This window comes from Silene latifolia, chromosome Y (assembly GCF_048544455.1).
Source record: "Silene latifolia isolate original U9 population chromosome Y, ASM4854445v1, whole genome shotgun sequence".
Lineage (NCBI taxonomy): Eukaryota > Viridiplantae > Streptophyta > Magnoliopsida > Caryophyllales > Caryophyllaceae > Silene > Silene latifolia.
In genome coordinates this window covers 222,029,827-222,047,021 of record NC_133538.1, presented here as the reverse complement: position 1 = coordinate 222,047,021, position 17,195 = coordinate 222,029,827, and the positions used below count along the sequence as shown (strand labels likewise).

General features: G+C 37.6%; 2 long non-coding RNA genes across 3 annotated transcripts; both read right to left on the bottom strand.

Annotated features, from left to right (window-relative positions):
• Positions 1-3,285: 3,285 nt before the first annotated feature.
• LOC141631862 (uncharacterized) lies at positions 3,286-8,629 on the bottom strand. Of its 2 annotated transcripts, XR_012537714.1 has the most exons (4): positions 8,521-8,629; positions 6,492-6,701; positions 4,589-4,721; positions 3,286-3,717 (listed from the first exon to the last, which is right to left on the bottom strand). It is a non-coding gene; the product is annotated as an uncharacterized LOC141631862 (long non-coding RNA). The 2 variants fall into 2 exon arrangements; XR_012537713.1 differs by lacking the exons at positions 6,492-6,701; positions 8,521-8,629 and having other exon boundaries at positions 4,589-6,485.
• Positions 8,630-8,795: 166 nt separating this feature from the next.
• LOC141633916 (uncharacterized) lies at positions 8,796-11,821 on the bottom strand. Its single transcript, XR_012538666.1, has 4 exons — positions 11,403-11,821; positions 10,901-10,961; positions 10,337-10,459; positions 8,796-8,934 (listed from the first exon to the last, which is right to left on the bottom strand). It is a non-coding gene; the product is annotated as an uncharacterized LOC141633916 (long non-coding RNA).
• Positions 11,822-17,195: the final 5,374 nt, after the last annotated feature.

The window sequence follows — 17,195 nt, the reverse complement described above, 5'->3', positions numbered from 1 at the left end:
TCGAATTTATGCTTAAAGTAAATAACAAACAAATATAATACGATAATTGGCTTTCGGGATACTAACTATCAAATCTATACTAATGATGAAAGTAAAACAATAAACTGGAATTAGGGCGTATGAATACCGAGATTTCAGAGGAAAGATTAAGAACAAGAACAGAATTCCAATGCTAAAACGATGTTCCAAACCCTAATTACTCGAATGAATAAAGCTGAAAGTTACTGTATGAAACTTAGATAAAAACTTCGATCCAAACTTCGATGATAAACTGAATGTTTTATGTTATGTTATATAGCAAATAACGTAACATCTTATTTCCTAAACCTAGCATCATGGGCTTGCGCTTTCTCGGTCTTCAAATTCTCGTCTGGAATAGCAATCTGGTCGATCGACTGATAAGGCTGGTCGATCGATCGCTCCTCAAAGAAACAAGAGCTTCGAACTCGAACATTGGTCGATCGACTGAGGGTGATGGTCGATCGACTAATGGAGCTGCTACTTGACTTCTCAAAACATGTGGACTTGTCTTTTGGGCCTTGAATTGCGCACCAAGCTCGTTCCTTAAGTAATTCCTTTACGTCATTTGCAATGCAAATTACTCAGGGACGGATTTGGCTTGATTTCCCGTTGAATTCTCCATATTTATGCAATAATGTACAAAATACGGAAGTAGACGGAAATAGGGAGAAATGTAGCACAAACTACAAGAATGAGCTCTGAAATGCGTGTAAAATGGGATGTAAAACATCATATAAATAACACGCATCAGACAGTCCTTCTAATAATCATGGATTAGCCCTCTACGTTCTTCCTACCATCCATGAAAATCGTCTTATTTCTCTTTTTTAAAGTAGCCTAACAACTCACCATGAACTTCAACACTCCTTACCCTATCTCCCTTGTGACTTATACCACTAACTCACAAACTTTGTCGCCCACTCAAAACCATATATCCCCAAAATGCACCTCTAATTTCCATTAATGAATGTACCTCTTTCTCCCGCCTTTTCCCCTCTCCCTCATCCCTTTTACCTCTTCACCATCTTCCTTCGACTCCTACACGTTCTCCTATCCATCGCTTCCTCTTCGTCCACCTAATTACCCTTTTTTTTTCTAATCTCTCTCTTTTCCCTCACTCGCATCCTTATTACTCCTCCTACTACTTGTCGTCCTCCTCTTTCCCCCTTTCACCCTGATCACCTTCTCTCTTCTCGTTCGCATCCTTTCATTACCTTCTACCTACCCGCTCTCACGCTTTTCATTCTTTTTCTCGACCTTTATTCATTTCCTCTTCACCTTTACTGCCTCCTTCTCTCCCTCTTCCCCCCTCTTTCGCCCCCTTCTACTAAATCTTAATATATTTTTCTTAAACAAACAAGTCACTTATCTGACAAAAGAGGAATACAGATAACTTTTCAAGGCCTTCTATGCATCGCTTCACTATCTCAGTAGTGGTAAATCCAATGCCGGTGATGAAGCCAAATCAATCGAATACATAATGATATTAAGACACTATCCATTGATTATATGAACCTAATATACCTAAATCGTTCATACGTAACCAAATCTGTATGGAAATACCCCATTTCCCATTTCACATTGCAGCCACCTTCACCACTTTTTCTCAGCGTAATGTAGCAGCTATTTGATGTTCTCTTGAAGGATGGTGAATTCAAATTGCAATACACAATTCATGCTACGCTTCTCTACAATAAAGTTTTGGTCCCTATGTATCTTCTTGAGAAGGTTCTCTTGCTCATGTAACTAATGATTTTAGAGACTCTTCTACAATTAATTATCCGATACTATGTTAATGGCAATATGTTTACTCGCCTTTGTCCTAATATATTACGGAGTAATAGCTTTTTTTTTCTTTTGGTTTTATGGTGTTTCTCTATTCTGATGGTCAAGGTACTCCAGAGAGACGGTCTCTCAATAGCGTTCTTGAGAGACCTCTTACATGATGGGGGTGAGAGACCCACTGAATTTCTTTTTTCCTTATTATGTCTCCCACTAAATTAGTGGGAGACGGTCTCTCATGAGACCTACTGTTATTTTAAAATGGTCATTTTCCTCCGTCCCACTTGTTTCTTTACGTTTGTTTTTTGGGACTATTCATTAATAAGAAGAATCTTCAATACAACTTCTAATATATAAGATAAAAAGATGGTCATATGATATCTTGTTTTAAATTGTCTCACTGAATAGATTATGAAAATCAAGCTTTTATAATTTTTAGTAACACGTAGCTAAAGATATGAACAAAAAAAAAACGTACATTGGCATATGTGCATAAAGCAAACATAAAGAATTAAATGGAATGTAAAAAGTAACACTTAAATGACACTAAATTACCATCCATCTTGTTGTCTTAAAAACAAAAATAAATAGGTGTATAATTGACTCAATCCCGCGCATTTTTACCCTTTTTCCGAGTATGCTCCTCTCATTTCTCCACCCCAGCCTAAAAAACAAGAGAGAAAAAGAAAAAGAAAAAGAAAAAATGGAGAACATACTTTAAACAACGGTTTCCTTCAACACCCACCACCACCAACCTACTCCCTACCCAATCCCACCGCTAGTCACCCTTACCCGCCCCTATCCCCGCGCCTATCACGCCTCCCTGCCCACATACCGGCGCCGACCACCTCAACCCCTCCTTGCGTCTGCATACTACAGAAACGACCACCGCACCCTCTGAGCACCCTACTCCGGCCGATTCGACAACCCCACAACCACCCCTTCAACAACCTAACTTTAGTTGTAATCGTCAATCAAAACCCTAATTTTAAAAAATAAACCATTTGTGAATTAAAAAATATTATTTAAATCGATTAAAACACAGTATTTAAAAAATTGTTGATAAAACGGAAAAATTATGTGATACGCGCGAATTACGATCTATTATTGTTGAAATATTAATGATTAATAAATAAATTGGTTAAGTTTTGAAAAAAGAGAAGGGTAGGAAGATCTATTAAAACGAAGGGCAATTATGGAATATTTGGGGCAAAATGCGCGGGATTTAGCAAGTCCCTTTTTTTTATCATGAAATATCAAATCCAAATTAAATACAAGGATGGGGTATATGTTGACAACCTATCGCCTGATTGAGCCCTACTCATTACCAACTAATTAATGACTGGACCTTACTAACTTAAACGACCAATACTCGTTCTGAACCAATATAACTTTATCCCCTTTAAGTTGACCCGGTTATCACCATTAACAATGTTCAAACTTCTCGTTTAAATAAATGGAAAATATTCTACAGTTTTAGAGTGATTGTTCATTGTATTTTTATAAACAACCAGATGATTATGAATCTCCAATACAAAAAGTAAGCATCAAGTAGGAGTACAGTTTACAATTTATAAATCTAGATGATCTATGACCAATCATTGAACTACTGCTAAAGATAGAAAGTCCAGTTACATGCTAGGTAGATATATATGGATGGCTAGACTCAACTACATCAAGCCTATTATGCAACCGATGTTTGTGCAGGGGCAATGCTTCAAGGGTCATCATATTATGCAATCTATCTGCCAATTTAATATGAACTGCCCTAACATGGTATGTAGTCGATCTGCTTCAGCGGTTTTGTGGCCTGTATTATTATCACGTGTTAGCTTGCTGAAGTGGCTAAGTTTTGATAGCTGAAATAATGATGGACGACACCAAAAACAATCAATATTGTTGCTGAAGTATAACCTGGAGCATATTCAAAGGAATAAGCAATCAAAAAACCCAATTCAGACTGAACCATGTTGGTTTGTTGGGAAATAAATACGAATATACCATTTCACAAGCAGGTGCCACTTAGCATTGCAAATGCAGTCAAGCAGTCATATAATGGTATTCCTAATACTTATGACCCGAGTTTGAAATCCCATCAGCACAAGGAAAAACAGTTCCACAACCACAATCAAATTTGTTCAAAGCTGTATATATATTCCCCAAGTCCTGAACTCCTTATCAATTTTATAAACTGAACGTAAAGAAATGACCGAGACACTCAACAACGAATACGTAAAGAATTAACAGAGACAGAGGGGAGTGAATTAAATATGTACAGATGCAAAATTAAGTAAGTTGCATAAATGAAAATTAACAAAGCTAAAATATTTACTCAAATAAGAAAAATGAAACATAAAGAATTCTTCAGGACAAAGGGAGTAATTTAAGGACAAAAAATGCCAAAAGGGGCACAATAGTACCCAACCCAAAACCAAACTAAGTTGACCATTTAAAGAAAGTTAAGTTAATCCCACAGCTAAAAAGAATTTTGACAGCAAAATACATGTTCTGTCTTGTCAGAGAACCTCTATCTCTAACAATCCCTTTAATAAAAGGCAAATAATAATATACTAAAATATAAGAATTTCAAAAGAAACATACACAATGCTAACTATATATACACGTTGACATTCGCCATAGTCCATTGTTGTCTGCCAAAGGAGCAACAGGCATGAACAAGTTAACCTATGCAGAATTCATTCCTTAATCTGTCTGCTTATACTAACTTATACCAAAATATAATAGAGAGGAGCGTTGCTAGAAATATATGTTACATAATCCATACCTTTTCAAGATCATCCTGTTGCTCCTTGAAATATCCATTGGCAGCAAGTTCCTTCTCCAACAAAATAGCATATTCTTGATAGAAGATAAGTGTAGCCTGCTACTATCATCTGCTACTTGATTGTCAACTCCATCTAATTGCAGTTTAGAAGTTAACTTTAATCAAGAGGGAAAAAGATGAACCTTTGTAGTAAAATGCTAGAACATTTTTAGAACTGAGGAGTACTAAAATAAGGTAAACAAAAGGAAGCTTATGTAGTTTAGGGGAATCTTTGGCCAGAAATTAAGAATAAGACAAGACAATGTCTACATTCAAAACATCATAGAAAGGTTTATAGATTGAAAGTAACAAGTAAAAGACCGTTTGAAACTGAAAACACTTTTTTGGGAAGAATTTGAAAATGTGCTCAATATCACAATCAAAATACCTACAATTACAACTGAGTAAAAATAGTGTGAACAAAGGCCCTGACTAATAGACCCTTAATACAGCGTTTGAGTAGCCATAAGCATTTGTCACGGGGAAAAAGAAAGACTAATAGATGAAAGAGCAAAGCTTATTTGCATTCTGATGATTGACGGACACCGTTGGTGTGGGAAATCTATCATTTCCACATTCTCGTCATCATCAATCTACATATCAAAATGAATAAAACAGGAAAGGCTGGCAGAGAACTGCACATTGCACCATCAAAATTGACAAAGGCTACTCGAATAAAAATGGAAGTATAAAAATGGAATACAAGACCCAAGCACCTAGGCATCAAGTAATCAATCAAAGTTACTAACACGGAATGCACCTAAAGAATTCCAGCCTAATGGCCTTCATCAATGGCACCCCTGGCCCCGTGACGCGTGGTAAAACACAAAGTCACCGGAAGAAAAGCCGAAAGACGCCCAAACATATGAAAGTCAAATAACCTGAAACGGCTGAAAGGAAACTAAAAGTTGTAAGAAATAAGCAAAGAGAAGTTGTCGGATAGGCACTGAATGGTATCCATGGAGGTAAAAAATGCTAGAAGATGCAGCACCTACATTCCAGCCCCAGGGTAGAAAAAGTAGTGTCCAATGCAATACTCATGAACTACACTAAAGATTCACATGATCGAAACACTCATAAAGTGATCGAAGCACTCACAAGGTACCCGCAAATATGCATAAATGCAATCACACAAAGAAAAAGTTATGATCTTTAACCTTTAAGAGCGTAATCACAAATACTCCTAATCCCAACAATAGCGTAACATTTGTGTATGAAAGGCTTCACTGTTATCTTATGAACCACTTAAAAGATGCTCATTTCTCAATCATAAACACATATAAGAATGAAATCATGAACTCCCTCAATCCCACTTTTAACGTCCCCTCTTATCCCAAAATTTATTCCAAATTAATTTTCCCCTTTTTAAATTATGGTAAATGAGTGAACTACCTATTTTGTCCCAAGGCCATTAGCTACCGCTCCCTCCATCAAATTGACTTTGTCCTTATTCTCTTTAACTAAAGGGTAAAGGTTGTTATTTTACCACTATTCCTCTAATCTTTCCCAAACTAGAAAATAAAACAATAAACTTGGAACGAAGGGAGTAATTTATATAACTGTAATCAAACCACTGAGGTCAACAATATATTGGCCAACAACGAAGAAATGTTGATAAAACAAAGAGAGTATTTACAGTTCTATTTTGGAGTTAGTGAGTCTAATCATCCGCAAGCTATTTCGATTTGCTCATTTCTCTCTCTAATGCTATAACCGAATTAGGAAAACTAAATTTTCATCTAAAATATAAAGATATAAACTATACCTAAACAGTGAATTTTATATTTATATCCTTGACCGTGAAACATGGTAGAATCCAAAACTAACAGCTCTACCAATAGTAATGAAAAGACTTAAAGAGTACCTCAATATTCTTGACTGAAATTCTTCAACCATTTACATGGCCTCTCCTCATCCACTTCGAGCTAAATTAGCAGCTACAACAGCCCATACAAAATATCCTAGTGCGAAATAATTTGCAGCAACAAGACCAGAGACATGCCTCACACTTGTACCAGGGAAATCTAAACCAGTTTCCAGGTCCAAGGGTATGTGCTCAACCCAACAAAGGGGCCTGCTTGAACAAACTATTATAAAAATTAGCCTGGAGACCGAATTATAAGCAGCATGAACCACAATCCAACTCAATAAGAACCCAACAAATAACTAAGAGAGACAGAATCCGATTATAGGTAACCCAAAAAAACACAGAATCTTATTTACAATGAAAATTCATAATTACAATTCTTGAGTTTTGGTTTCTCTATAGCCACAAGGCCTAATCGTAGTTTGAAGAGGCGCAAGGCGAACCGAGGCGATAAGTGGCTGAAGCAATGAGGCGCAAGGCGAAGGCGCGCACCTTATTTTTTTAGCTTTATTTTATTTTCGAAATAAAATTTTGGGCAACAATACTCCTTTTATGAGTTTTCAAGTTGACTTAACATCTAAAGGAGTAAAGTTTAGGAATGATGGTGCAAAGAAAAGGCATATCTAGAGATTTAAACGTGCTAATGAACCTCGCTTGGTGAGCCTTGTCGAAAAGGCGCACCTAAAGTGCACCAAGGCGTTTCGGATAGTGCATCATCCAAGGCACACCTTTTCAAACTAAGGGCCCAATATAGGAGAAACAATCTTCACACATAGTTCCAAGTCAGAATAAAAACCCGAGGAAAAACATATAACAGATGAGGGAGTTTGTATTAGCCAATTCAGAAACATTAATAAAGAGAAATCTCACATCCGTGCTTTCGTATATGAAAGATGAAAAACGACAAACAAAATATAAAACACTAAAAAATTGTTTCATCATACATAAACTTACTTTAGGGTAAAGATTCAGGTGAATAATTATGGATTTGAGACAATTTTAGACCATTAGCAGTAGCAAGTCGCTGACTAACCGCATATTCCTATCCCTAATTTAAAAAATTAATATTACCGTATATGATTAATGAGCTTAACACATAAGAAAACATATTAAGACATCTAATTATGCTTTATACGTACAATTCTATAATTAGTGTGTTAATTAGCCAATTAGGGGCGACCATTTTAATCAATTGGAGATTGTTATTGGGAGACCACTCCAATAATGACATATCCATTGTTTGAAACTGAAAACTCCTTTTTTTCGGAAAAAATTGAAAATGTGCTCAATATCACAATCAAAATACCCACAATTACAACGGAGAAAAAATAGTGTGAACAAAGGCCCCGACTAATAGACCCTGAATACAGCATTTGAGTAGCCATAAGCATTTGTCACGGGGAAAAAGAAAGACAAATAGATGAAAGAGCAGAGCTTATTTGCATTCTGATGATTGACGGATACCGTCTGTGGGAAATCTATCATTTCCACATTCTCGTCATCATCAATCTACATATCAAAATAAATAAAACGGGAAAGACTGCCAGAGAACTGCACATTGCCCCATCAAAATTGACAAAGGCTACTCGAATAAAAATGATAGTATAAAGTTGGAATACAAGACCCAAGCACCTAGTAATCAATCAAAGTTACTAACACGGAATGCACCTAAAAAATTCCAGCCAAATGGCCTTCATCAATAGCACCCCCTGCCCCATGATGCGTGGTAAAATACAAAGTCACCGGAAGAAAAGCAGAAAGACGCACGAACATATAAAAGTCAAATAACCCGAAACGGTTGAAAGGAAACTAAAAGTCGTAAGAAATAAGCAAAGAGAAGTTGTCGGTTAGGCACTGGATTGTATCTATGGAGGTTAAAAATGCTAGAAGAAGCAGCACCTACATTCCAGCCCCAGGGCCTTCACCAATGACACGTGAATAAGGGTAGCCATAACAGATTGAAAGTACCACAAGTAAGCAAAAATGCGTAAACAAATTACCACAAGCAACGAAATGTAGAAAAGACCTCTATGATTGCGCCCGAATCTGCAACATTCTGCATCACAAAGTTCGCCACCAGAAGGTGCTTGGACATGCATGAAGTCGGGTGGACCACAACCCATTAACCTGAAAGGAAACTAAAAGTTGTAAGAACTAAGCAAAGAGGAGCTGACGGAATACGGATAGCCATTGAATGCTAGGCCGGGGGATAAATATTAAATAAATGCTAAAAGATGCAGCATTCGAATTCCACCCCCAGGGCCTTCACCAATGGCACCCCTTAAGCGAAAATCGCGATCTTGCAGATGCAATATACCTCGTTGCCACCGCCACCGTCATCGCCATCACACGCAGCAATATGCCAGTATTATCGCTAGCACATCAACTCCTTATCGTCATCGACAAGACATCAACTCCATATCGTTTAACTCCTCAACAACTACACGCAATATAAACATCACAAACAAATTATAAACAGGAAAAGCAAAAACAAATTACTCAGGCATTGCACTATTTCCGGGCAGGTTACCTAGCGGACGGCTTTTCAAACGACTATTTCGGAACGGAGCCAACAATAAATAAGACACAAGTTCTACGAATATCTTCGAAGTAGGAATGAATGCAGGCTTCCAAAAAATAACACAGGATAAGGACATGATCAAAAGACAGAGACCACATGGTGATGCAGTCACCCTGCCGACTAAGAAACAAAAAAAAAATATCATATAAATTAGCGACCTCTTTCTGAAAAATCAACTTTAAAACGATGTTGGTCCTTAGTTTAAAAATGCGCAAGGCGCATTGAGGCCAAAGGGGCTGAGGTGACGAGGCACAAAGCGCAAGGCAAAGGCGCACGCCTTTTTTACACGAGGCGCCCTATTTTTTATAACAAATTTATAATTTCCAACTAAAATTTTGGCAACAATAGACTTTTTAGGAGTTTTCAAATTGCCTCACATGTCAAGGAGTGAAATTAGGAATGATGGGGAAAAGAAATGCCGAGCATTGTCTAAAAGATATGGAAAGTGCGTAGTAGTAAGCCTTGTTAGGCGAGCTGTGTGTAAAAGGCGCACCTAAAATGGACCGAGGCGTTTTGGCTATTGCCTCATCCAAGGCGTGCCTTAGGCGCACTCAAGGCGCGCTTTTTTAAACTAAGTTAGTCAGTTATGAAAGTTAGTTTTTCAACTAACTAATGACAGTCAGTCAGTTACCTATGCTACAACTAACTAATTAAAACCTCAAAAAATTGAGAATTTCAGTGTTAACGGGATCAAAACAACGAATGAGCAATCGAAAAACTGAATTCAGACTTAACCATGTTGGTCTGTTGGGGCATAAAAAAGAATAAACCATTTAACAAGCAGGTGTCACTTAGCTTTGCAAATGCAGTCAACCAGTCATATAATGGTATACCTAATACTAAAATATAAGAATTTCAATAGAGACATACACAATGCTAACTATATACACGTTGACATTCACCATAGTACATTGTTGTCTCCAAAAAAGAGCAAAGTGAGACGTAAACAAGTTAACCTAAAGAATTCCAAGCCTGGGGCCTTCATCAATGGGACCCCCCTGACCCGGTGACACATGCTCACATACAAAGTCACCGGAAGAAGAGAGAAAGACGGCAGCAGAAATCATAAACCCTAACATAAGAAAGTCAAACCCCATGAAACGCACTCGGAGTGCAAATTCTACAATCACCCTTCGAATTCCAGCCCCAGGGCCTTCATCAATGGAACATATTAAACTGGTCGTGCTATTGTCCATAACAGATTGAAAGTACTACATGTAACACCAATAGACACAGTAAAGGTAGCAGGAGCAGTACTTACAGACACGTCAACCACTGCCATCAGATGCGCCGTAAAAGATGCTGCCGCGGGTTTGGGGGGGCTAATGGAGGGCCGATAGTAATTAGGAGAATCACTCCTGGAAAGATATTGGGTAACAGTGACCTGTGCACATCAAGGAAAGTAACTGCATACATATTCTAACCAGACAATAACTAAAGCAAATACATAAGTCCAACATCGCCGTAATCTAACTAAAGGCAGTACTTCTGTCCGAACAAGTGCCAGGACATCATTGAAACCGCTTTGAAGAAAGACCGGTACCTGAAAGAAAACGTAAAGGCATTAAAACTATGCGTAGCGGAACAGACAGATAGTCGCGGTGCGCTCGGTGAAGGGAAAACCAATATTGCAAAATTCAGTACACACGTAAGCAACTAAAGACAAACAACCAGGGATCCAAAGATACTAAAAGTAAGAAAGTTTTGAGATTGAAGATACTACAAGTAATAAAGCGTATGTAAATGAAGATAAAACATAAAAAGGAGAAAAGAAACACCGGGATATAATAGCACGGCCAGTATAAGAAAATACAGAGCAGCTCACCACTCCAAATGGACTTGAAGGACCGGATCTGTAGCCTGGTTTTCAAAATCCTTGTCAACACCTACAAGCGCATAGAAAAAACCTTGATATTAGAATCATCCGTGAACAGAAACTGAAGATGAAAATAACTATAGCTAGGAAACATTAGAAAGAGAAAAGAGTAATCAGCACAAAGATAAAAGTAGTAATAGTAATAAGCACTGTAACTAAGAAACATTGACTCAATCAAAATCCTCGACACTTATATTACACAATACACTACCATATGAAAACAATGTGATATTCAATCATAATAACAACAATAACAATAATAATTTGTCTCGATAAATATAATGGGCCAAAAGCAATACATAATTTAAAACTCCAAAACCTAAACAAAAGTCGAAAACGATGAAATCGACCAAACAAACAACGAGAACAAAGTACCCCCCAAAACTAATTATCAACAAAGAAATCATTATACTCCGTAATACCCTAACACTAAAGAAATTATTTTGCTTACTTTAAGGTTTGATCTGGGTGGTGGCGGCGGCGGTAGCGGTGAGAAATAAAGTGATTGAAACTTAAAATAAATAGAATAGATGTAAAATGATTAAGAGGAAGGGTAGTAAAATGATGTAAAATGATTACGAGGAAGAGTAGTAAAAAGATGTAAAATTATTACGAGTCAAGATTGATAAGAGTAAATTAGAGTAGTAGCCACAGTAGAAAAATGGGAAATTGATAAAGTCAAAATGAATGCAATGGAAACGATGAAACTGGAAGAGAAAGAGATGGAGGAGAAAATGAGTGAGGGTAGAAGATGAGCAGATAGTGAGAGTTGGATGAAAATGGGTGGATTAGAACATACAAAGAATGACTAAAGGAGTGGCTGTGAGTGAAAGTGAAATGGAGAGATGAGATTTAAAGGGAGGAGAATCAACGGTAGGAGGGAGACTTACTTGTGTACTGTTCATAGCTACAGTATGCACAAGTTCTCCCTTTTTTAAAGGTTAGGGATTATAATTTTTAATAGTATTAAAAATAATATTGCAGCATGCTATGTAGTTTTTGCAATCATGGTAAACCATAAACTCTAAATAATCATTAATTTCATTATTATAGGAAATAGTAATTTAAAATCACACATCAAAGTTCAACTATAGTAGTAATATTGCGAACAAACACCAAGTTTGTGTAACACATGCATGTATACATTGGAAGTCCTTACTTGCAGGCTTGCAGACACGTCCATCCATCTAGGTTGTGTACTTATGTTAGTAATATTTGAATTAATCTATTACCAGTGTTAGGACTTAGGAGTATTTTATGTATTTTATTTTTTACATACTAATTCTCAATACCTCACAAACACTACATGGAGAGTCATCATCTTATTAACCAACCCTTATTATTTCACAAATTCTAGACTCTTAATATTGTTCGGAATCATTCAAAAAGTTGGACTCTATATTGTAATATCTGATAATTTATAAGTAACTCTTTAATCTATCAAATAAAAAATTCAGATAACTTTACATTATCATACTAATAACCTAGTATTGTTATTCTATCACACACTAATTTTTGGTCTCTACCTCTAGCTATAGGTCCACAAAATTCCATTTGTGAATATAAAAAAATTATTTATCATGCTTACAATTTTTAATCTAATACTTGATGGGAACTACTACATATAAAATAAGTATACACATAAGTAGTTCGTATTTGCTAAATCCCGCGCACAGTTTTGCTAAATCCTACACACTTTGTCCCTATTATTCCAATTCTACCCTTCTTCATAAAAAAACAAATAATTTTTTTCTCTTCTCGCCCCTTCAAAACTTAATCAATTATTAATCATTCGACAACTATGAATCGTAATTCGCACATATCACAAATAATTTAACCGTTTTATCAATAATTTTGTTAATACACGTTTTTAATTAATTGAATAATGAATATGAAAAAAGGGATTTTTACAATTAGGGTGTTGATTTTTTTTATTGGAGAGATTGGTTGTCGACCAATTATCCGTGAGCAATTGACCAGATTTACTAAAACATTTGAAACGACCAATTTATCAATGAGAACATGCGGCTTTGTTCATCAATTGTTGTTTATGTGTAAAGATTGATGATGAGAAGAGCGATGTCATGTTTTATGTACAGAAGGGATGCGAATAACTTGCTTTCTCAACCCAACTTGTTCATAAATCATTGACAAACAACATAACACCATCCGACATCCGTGACAACCAGTCCGTGACCGCCAATCCCCCATCTCCGACCACCCTGCGTTGTCGACCAACACCCCTTCTCCCCAGCCACCCAAGCACCGAATCTCGAAATTGAGTAAAATTTTGCGCGGGATTTAGCAACTCCCGTAGTAGTTATATAAATTGAGCTTTCTAATATGCTCAAAATTAGTTAAAGAAAATAATAATCCCACTAATAACTTTAAATTTTTAATAATCATCCTCTAAGCTGTCATAAGAAATGTGGTCTATGTATTATGCAAATACATACGGAGTACTAAACATCAAATATCACCGATTATTATATACGGAGTACAAACATGACCAAGTGTATGATTGGATTATCTTATTGACAATATCAGCAATAAACAATTTTATAACACTCGTAAACTCAAATTTTAATGAAAAACAATGCATGAGTAAAATAAGATCGTCCTGAATAGTGAATACCAATGTATACAATCCGTTTCAGAAAAAATAAATATAAAAGAGCCTTAATTGATATTTGTATCATACCGGAAATTAAGTTCAAGTCCGTAAGAGCTCTTTATATTACTAAACGTTGTGAAGAAGAAGCTGTGATGCACATATATTTGCTTATCTTTTGAGTAATACAACCCCTTATCTTTTCGTAAGCAAAGAGCAAGACAATTCCGTCCACAAATCGTTTACCTTGAACGAAGATGTGGTATGCAGTTTGAGGCTTGACTCTTGATGTCGTGTTTTTCCTTGCCTGTTGGTTCATCATATATATATATATATATTTTGACGGAAAGAGCAAAAAAATCGTATCTTTTTAAACACTCGTAAATTTCAGACATTATGAGAGACTCCAACTTTATTAAATCACTTATTTAATTTTTCGATATTGTAAGTAATTGGTTTGCTTGCCTTCTCATTAATTATCAACGTGATATATATACAAGAGGTGATTAACTAAACTCCTAGATTCTAGTTTGACTCATTATACAAAGCTTGAGACTAGGAAATACATTGACTATATACTACAAACAAGGAGGTAGGTACAACAATATTTAGCAAAATATCCTATGAAAAAAATTACGGATAATGTAACTATTACACGCCTGCAGTTTTAGCGGGAGGTTCTCGAATGCTAAGACTGGATCGGAAGTCTTCAAAAATAACATGTGGTATGCCTTTAGTAAAGATGTCCGCAATTTGATTTCGAGAGGGCACGTGAAAAACTCGGACTTGGCCACGAGTTACTTGTTCTCGCACAAAATGAATGTCGAGCTCAATATGTTTTGTGCGTTGGTGTTGAACGGGATTACCGGATAGATATATAGCACTCACGTTGTCACAATAAACAATCGTAGCTTTCTTTGGTCGAATGTGGAGCTCAAGAAGCAAATTTCGTAACCAACAAGACTCAGCTACCACGTTGGCAACGCCGCGGTACTCGGCTTCAGCACTAGAGCGAGAAAGGGTCGGTTGCCGCTTGGAGGACCAGGAGACCAGGTTTTCACCAAAGAAAATGCAATACCCAGATGTGGATCGTCTCGTGTCTGGGCAGCCTGCCCAGTCGGCATCGGTATAGGACATTAGAGTCGATCCCGGAGTGTTATATAAGTGGAGGCCGAATGAAATTATGCCTTTAACGTACCTAATAATACGCTTAAGAGCAGCCATATGTGTGTCACACGGTGCATGCATATGCAAGCAAATTTGCTGAACTGCGTAAGAGATATTGGGACGGGTGAAGGTGAGGTATTGTAAAGCACCTGCAAGGCTTCGGTAGAGAGTAGGATCGGAGAACAGGGGACCGGTAGTAGAACCAATTTTAGGATTGGTGTCTACTGGTGTGCTGCAAGGTTTACATGAAGCCATACCTTCTCTCTCAATGATTTCCTCGGCATATTTGCGTTGGCTTAAGAACATACCACCCGAATGTCGTGTCACCGCAATGCTTAAGAAGTAACTCAAGGAGCCCAAATCCTTCATTGCAAATTCAGAGGCTAGATGTTGCATGACGGATTTTCGAAGTGCTTCAGATGAGGTCACCAAGATGATGTCATCAACATATAATAAAATATATGCACTAACATTGTCGTGGTGATAAATAAATAATGAATGGTCACACTGACTATGAGTGAACCCGATACCGGAAATGTAATCGGCAAATCTCTTATACCATGCCCGGGGAGCCTGTTTCAAACCGTATAGAGATTTCTTAAGTAAGCAAACGTAGTCGGGGTGAGTTTTATCTCTGAAGCCAAGGGGCTGATGCATATAGACGGTTTCCTACAAGTGCCCGTCACGTCATGTTGATGGATGGACCTTGACCGAGATAAGGCAATACTAAGGAAAAGCCGGATAGTTGCCGGTTTAACCACTGGACTGAAAGCTTCATCACAATCGACGCCAACCTGCTGAGACCTGCTATCACACACAAGTCGGGCATTATGCCACTCAAAAGAACCGTCAGAATTCTTTTTATGGCGAAAAACCCACATAGCACCAATAATATTTTTATCATGTGGCCTCGGTACTAAATCCCAAGTCTTATTAGTAATAAGAGCATTATACTCATCAAGCATGGGCTCCTTCCAGTTCAAGTCGGACAATGCTACTTTCGGGTGACGAGGTAATGGTGATAGGGCAGTTATTGTGGCTAAGTTGAGTGGATGTTTGGGTTTGTAAATACCGTTCATTCCTTGTAACACCCCCATACTCCAAGTGCCTTACCAGGACCACTCAGGTATGAAGACATTACCATCTCGGTTACCCGAGGCAATGATAATCAAACAACAATAAAGAAACAATGTTTATTATAAATATTTAGTGAATAAATACAATCCTCAAACCAAACCAAAAGCACGATACATTATTTCAAACTGACTGTCTGAACTCCGGGAATTGCTAAGAATGCGATTAGGAAGATGAACTTGTTGCTTTCTCTCTTAAACAAGGTTTTAGGTTTTGTAAAAGTGATTTAAAACAATGACGACGATACATAAATACCTTAATCGCATAATTAACAAAACCCGAGAAAACTCCCCGTAAAACCGGACACTCGGGTACTCGATCGAGTACCCCCTTACTCGATCGAGTACCCCAGCTACTCGATCGAGTACCCAACAGGTCAGAAACTATTCTATTTCGCAACTTACCCTTACTCGACAGAGTAAGGCCTACTCGATAGAGTACCCCAAGACTTATAAATACGGAGTATTACAGTCTTCCCTCCTTAAAAGGAACTTCGTCCCCGAAGTTCAAACCACTACTAAACAAAGGTACTCCCACAACATTCCCGACTCAAAAGCCAAACAAAATTTAACATAAAACATGATACTAACCCAACTTATCCCGACAAACATACCGACACTACATATAAAAGGTGTATAAAACTCTTAAAACTGCTCGCGATCATCTCCTACCCCCCTAAAAGAAACAAGGTTACGTCCCTGTAACCATACATACCTGATCAAAGAGGAAAGGGTAACGCTCTTTCATAGCTTCTTCTGGCTCCCATGTAGCTTCCTCGGTCTCGTGGTTAGACCAAAGGATTTTGAGCAAAACTGTCGCACCACCCCTAGTCTTTCTAACCTTTCGGTCTAGAATCTGTTTAGGCACCTCAAGATATGATAAGGACTCATCTAGCTCTAAGCTCTCTGCCTCTAACACATGTGACGGGTCACTCACATACTTCCGCAGCTGCGATACATGAAACACATTATGCACTCTCTCTAACGCACTGGGTAAAGCCGACGATAAGCAACTTCCCAACTCGCTCTAAGATCTCATAAGGCCCTATAAACTTCTGACTTAGCTTGCCTTTCTTCCCAAATCTCATAACTCCGCGCATAGGAGAAACTTTCAAAAGAACCTTGTCCCCAACCTGAAACTCTATATCCCGGCGGTGTAGATCTGCATAACTCTTTTGCCTGTCCCGAGTTTGCTCTCATCCTTTCCCCGATCATCTTAACTGCTTCCACCATCTCATGCACCATCTCTCGGTCCTAAAACCATCGCCTCAAAGACTTTGTCGTCCCAACAGATTGGACTCCTACATCTCCTCCCATACAAAGCCTCAAACGG